Source organism: Ammospiza caudacuta, chromosome 2, assembly GCF_027887145.1.
Source record: "Ammospiza caudacuta isolate bAmmCau1 chromosome 2, bAmmCau1.pri, whole genome shotgun sequence".
NCBI classification, from domain to species: domain Eukaryota; kingdom Metazoa; phylum Chordata; class Aves; order Passeriformes; family Passerellidae; genus Ammospiza; species Ammospiza caudacuta.
The window spans coordinates 121,324,507-121,330,506 of record NC_080594.1 but is presented as its reverse complement, the minus strand read 5'-3'; positions in this window follow the sequence as shown (position 1 = coordinate 121,330,506).

The window sequence follows — 6,000 nt, the reverse complement described above, 5'->3', positions numbered from 1 at the left end:
GTGGGAAGTCTCGCTGAGGAAGTACCAGGCCATAAATTTCCTCCAACAAGAGCCACCTATCAAGCCCGGCCTTGTTAAGAAGCTTCCCAGATATTAATCACAGGGAAGGGCCGGTCCCGCAGCCTGGGATGGAGAAAGGAGCGGGAGGAGGCTGCGCTGGAGCCTGCTCCCGCTTCACCCTTTAGGAGCTCTGGAATTCCCGGTGGGGCCGGGATGGCCCTGAGAGCCAGCCCGGCTCGCTCTGCTCTGTGCCCTGGTGGCGTGGAATGGGTTAAATCGCCCCAAGGGCTGCTGTGACCCCAGCACCGGCCCATCCCCGGCTCTCTGGGGGGTTTGTGCCCCCAAATCCCCACATCCCTGGTGTTGGCACAGCCCTGCCAGCCCATGCAGTGCCAGCTGTGCCCCACGGGCACCTTGTGCCCAGCCCAGAGCACTCAGTGCCACCTCCAGGGCACACCTGCAGGGATGGGCACTGCAAAGCTCCCTGGGCACCCTTTCCATGGGCAAATTGCTGCTCCCAGCTGCTCTCCATGATCACGCACGTGTGGAGCAGTTTGGGAAGTCTGAGGATACCCAGGGTGGCATTTGAGGGTGGTGCTGGTGCTGCCTCACCTTGTCCCTCCAGTCCCCCTCTCCTGCAATGTGCTGGGCTTGTTCCCACCTCGGAATTCCTGAGGAATATCCCACCCCCATGCCAAGAGGTCTGAGTCTTTGGGGATGTGACTTCTGCTGCCTGGCTTCCTTTACTCATGGATAAAAGGGTTTATCAGCGCTTGAACAGGCCAAGAAAATCCAGCCAAGCATTTTAGGGCCCGTTTTGGCTTTGTTAATTTTCATTTTTTCAAAATGGAATGGTCCGGTCTGGGGCAGGGTTTCTTAAGTGCCACAGGAAAGCAGTGGCTGGGATGGGAGGGAATAATGGCAAGCCACTATTTTTTATCTTTTTTATCTGAAAAGAGCCCCCCACAAGCCCTGCTGCCACAGAGCCCCCCATGTGTGCAGGGTGAACAGCCGGGCCATTGATGTGGGGCTGTGCAGAGCCTGACCCCTGCAGAACTGGAGCCCAAAATGAATTTATGCCCCTTTAATGGAGATAAAGCCAGAAGGGGAGAACATAACTCAGCCAGACAGCTCTGCTCCAGCCTCCCCTGCCTGGTTAAGAGCAACTTCTCGCCCTTGTTAAAGAAAAAAGCCCTGAGAGCCCAGGCCCTTGAAGCACTCGTGGTGAGAGGCTCATCCCTTTCCCCGGACAGGCAGCAGCTGGAGCAGCCTGGGAAGGGCTGAGGGGTGTTTGTGTGCTTGTGTCCCCGAATCCCCACATCCCCGGGGCTGGAAAAACCCTGCCAGCCCATGCAGTGCCAGCTGTGCCCCATGGGCACCTTGTCCCCAGCCCAGAGCACTCAGTGCCACCTCCAGGGCACACCTGCAGGGATGGGCACTGCAAAGCTCCCTGGGCAGCTCCAAGGGAAGGAGAGGAAGGAACCTCGTTCCCTTGGGGCAGCTCAGGAGTTTGGAGGGAGGCTCTGGAACCAGCACAGCTCCCCCTGAGCACACATCCTGCACGTTCTCAGCAGCTCCAGAGCAGATCCAGGCAAATCTGGGTGTTGGAATCAGTGCATCCCTCTGGGTGTCCTGAGCAGCCAGGACCCTGCCGGGGGGCTCACAGACCCTGGCATGTTTCCCAAAACACCTGGGGATTTGATTATGACCCCTGGAGCAAGTTACCAACTTGGTATGAGGACCTGAAAGTCACACAGGTTTGAACGGTGTAATAACAAAATGATCACAGGGTGAAAATGTAGGTTTTAGGATTTTTGGTATGGGGGTTATGGGGACAAGATGGAGGAATCTGGGTGTGTCCAGCCTTTCTCCTTCTTGTTCTCCATTTCCTGCAGTGATGTTGGCACTTTGGGATTGGGTTAGAGTAGAGGTGCACTGTCTAACATAGGTGATAGGTATTGGGAATTAAGTGTAAATATGTTATACGTAGTTTGTAGTGTAAAAGGACAACACAGAGTGCCTGTGGCTGCCCTGCTGAGCAGATCTCGGCTGGGCAGAGAGAAAATTTCATAGATAAGAATTGATAAACAACCTCAGGACCGAACAGTGAAGAGTCCAGACTCGTTCTTCAGCTGCGTGAGCCGAAGCAGAGACACCCTGCACATCTGGGGCTGCAATTATCAACCAAAAACCCGAGATCTGGGAGCCTCCAGGCTGGGAGGATGAGCAGTTCCCTCCCCAGAGGGAAAATCTGCTCCTCCTTTCATAAGGTTTGGGAAGCTGCCTGAGCCTGCGTGGCTCGGCCGGGAAGGGGCACAGGGGTGGCACCAAGCCCTGCTGGCACCTGGGCACAGGCTCGGCCGGGCTGGGGACGGGGTCCCTGCCGAGCCCTCCAGGAATGCGGGGCTGGAGCCGCGTCCCCTCCTTACCCCCACAGCTCTGTTTTTGTGAGCCCGGCAGAAAATGACACTTTTTCTTTTGCTTAATTAAGTTGTTCAGAAGAGGGCTGGGCAAACAGTTGCGTCTACGTGGGGAGTCCTGAAGGGCAGAGAAAGCGCTGGGCGTTGCCAACATAAAAAGGGGGATTCTGTTATTGTTTGGGTGTAGACGGGTCATTTTTTCAAAGTTACTGCTGCCTGAGTGACCACAACCCTGCCGCAGCGGCAAAGAAAGGACATAAAGCTTCTAAATGCAGCTACCTTGGGCTCCAAAGTGGGAAGAAAAAAAAAACCAAACAAAAAAGCCCGGACGGAGCAGCGCTGGTTTTCTCTCTCCGGAGAAAGCGGGGGCTGATTTCCATACGGAGCAGGGGAATGGAGCTGCTCCGGGGGGTGGGTGACAAAACTGCTGCCAGGAGAGCTCTGGGGGTCCCTGCTGGCTGTGCATCCCCGTCCCTGCTCAGCAGCCTGGCTCTCACCCGTGCCCAGCCAGGGGACAAGGCCCAGGAGCAGCTTCAGCCCCTCTGCGCCCACCTGGCTCCAGCCTGCATCTCCCAGAGCTCTGCTACCCCAACCCCGAGGGATGTTCCCCATATTTTATCAGCTCTGACCCTCAAAGCTTGGCCTGCACCTGGCTGTGGTGTCCATGTGCTGCCTCACACTCTGAGATTTTTCTGGGTGTTTTACCAGCTGCTTTTCAGGTTGGATTTCAAGTCCAGCACAATCTGGCATTTCCTACTGGGAGAGATGGAGCAGAGTGAGGATCCTGTCCCCACTGGCACAGCTGGAGAGCAGGGCAAGGCTCTTGCCCAGAGGGTGCTGGCACTGCCCAGGGAATGGGCACGGCCCCGAGGCTGCCACAGCTCCAGGAGCCTTTGGCCGGTGCTGCCAGGGATGCCCAGGCTGGGCTTGGTGGGCTCTGGGCAGGGCAGGGCTGGCACTGGGGGGTCCCTGGGGATCCTTCCCCACCCAGGACATTCCATATCTGTGATTCTCTGGTTCCAGCTGAGGCTGTGGCTCAGGGGAGGGCACCCCTGCCCTGCCAGCCCCCAGGGAGGGCAGTGCCCGGTGCCCCAGGCTGGGATCCAGCTCTCTGGAAGCTGAGTGCCACATCCTATGTGTGACCCTCGGACAGTCACAGGCTCACCCTGGCTGGGATGTTCAGCTCTGTGAAACTGAAGCTGCCACAGGGGATTTGGAAGGATTCACCCCGATTTTGGCTGGAAGTTGGTGTGGGATGAGTGTCTGACACATTCTCAAAACCCAGCCGCTCTTCCCATGCCAGGTCTGGATCCAAGGTGCCAAAGGCCCCTGAACTCTTCCCATGCCAGGTCTGAACCCAGGGTACCAAAGGCTCCTGAACCCTTCCCATGCCAGGTTCACATCCAAGGTGCCAAAGGCTCCTGAACCCTTCCCATGCCAGGTCTGCATTCAGGTCCCTGAGCTCGCAGCCCTTCTCTCCTTCAGGAGCTCTCCCGGGTGCAGGAATTCCCCACATCCCTGCGCCCTCCGGCCCTCCAGGGACTGCTCTGGAGGTACCCCCGGCTGCTCCCCAGGGCTGAGGCAGCCTCAGCTCCTCTTTGGCCGCTTTGCCCCGCCCGAGGTTCCTGTCCCCGCTCGGGGTTCCTGTCCCTACTCGAGGTTCCTGTCCCCGCTCGGGGTTCCTGTCCCTACTCGAGGTTCCTGTCCCTACTCGAGGTTCCTGTCCCCGCTCGGGGTTCCTGTCCCCGCTCGGGGTTCCTGTCCCTACTCGAGGTTCCTGTCCCCGCTCGGGGTTCCTGTCCCCGCTCGGGGTTCCTGTCCCTACTCGAGGTTCCTGTCCCCGCTCGGGGTTCCTGTCCCCGCTCGGGGTTCCTGTCCCTACTCGAGGTTCCTGTCCCCGCTCGGGGTTCCTGTCCCCGCTCGGGGTTCCTGTCCCTACTCGAGGTTCCTGTCCCTACTCGAGGTTCCTGTCCCCGCTCGAGGTTCCTGTCCCTACTCGAGGTTCCTGTCCCCGCTCGGGGTTCCTGTCCCCGCTCGAGGTTCCTGTCCCTACTCGAGGTTCCTGTCCCCACTCGGGGTTCCTGTCCCTACTCGAGGTTCCTGTCCCTACTCGAGGTTCCTGTCCCTACTCGGGGTTCCTGTCCCTACTCGAGGTTCCTGTCCCTACTCGAGGTTCCTGTCCCCGCTCGGGGTTCCTGTCCCTACTCGGGGTTCCTGTCCCTACTCGAGGTTCCTGTCCCTACTCGAGGTTCCTGTCCCTACTCGAGGTTCCTGTCCCCGCTCGAGGTTCCTGTCCCTACTCGAGGTTCCTGTCCCCGCTCGGGGTTCCTGTCCCCGCTCCTGTCCCCGCTCTGTCGCCGCTCGTTCCCCGCTCCCCGGAGCTGCCGCATCTCCCCGCGCATCCCGCTCCAGCTGCCGCCTTTCTGCCTGGCATCTCTCGGCAAGCAGACGGCGCTCCGTGCCCCGGGACCCCCGGCCGGCTCGGGATGCCGCGGGGAAGGTCCGCAGGAGGCTTCACAAGGGCTGGACGGGAGCCACGGCCCCGCCGGCGGCAGGACAAAGAGCGCGGCTCGGCTCGGGCCGCGTTGTGCTGACGGCCGCAGAATCCTCTGGCACGGGGAGATGGAGCAGCATTCCAAAACCCCACGTGTGGAGCGGGCAGAGCCCAGCGGCACGGGCGATGGACACTTTCCGCAGGTGCTCGGCCAGTGTCCCCTCATTTGCATGCATTTGCATGCTGTCAAACAGTGCCTGACAGACTCTCTGAGAAGGTCTGGACTCAGCCCAAACCTGTCAGGGACTTTCTCCTTGCCAGTCAAGGTTGGCTTGGGTTACAATTAGAGGGAGGAAAGGAACACTTCTGACATTGCCGTGGAGGAAACTCTGGGTGGGGGGAGTTTAAAAGGAAAACGTGAATTTTCTGCGGGGAAAAAACCCTCTGAGCTGCCGTGTCTGCCCTGGTGGGGGTAAAACGGGGGGAAAAGGAATTTATTTATTTGGCGTGGAGGAAAATCTCATTTTGCCTACTCACTCACTGTGGTTCCATGAGCTGCCAGCCCACGGGAGAGCCTGGGCTGAAGGGGAGCTCTGGGGGCTGTGAAACAATAAATGATGAGACACAGACTTGGCAGAGCTGCACCTGTGCAGGCACACACCTGGCTGGGTGGGAGCTGCAGAGCAGGGGGGCCCAGGGAGAGCTGAAACACCCCCAGACAGCAGCAGGGCATGGAAAATGCCTCATCTCTACCAGGGGGGAAAACAGTGAGGAAATGTTTTGGAAGCCCACACCCCGTTCTGCTCGTTGTTTTACATATTCTTCCCTCAGCCGTGAAAATTTCATACTTCATCTTCGCCCGGCCGCGGCCACAAGAGTTTCACGAGCGGGGGACAATGGGTTCTGTTTATTCAGCCACAATAAAGAGCCTGTTTCACTCTGGACTGCAAGTGGCTGAGCCATCTGGCCCATATCTCCACAGTAAAACATTGTCCGTGGCACAAAAAATGATTGCATGGCCAGGACAAACTGATGTGACCCCGGCATAAAGGCTTCCTCTGAAGCTATGATATCATACTGCAGAGG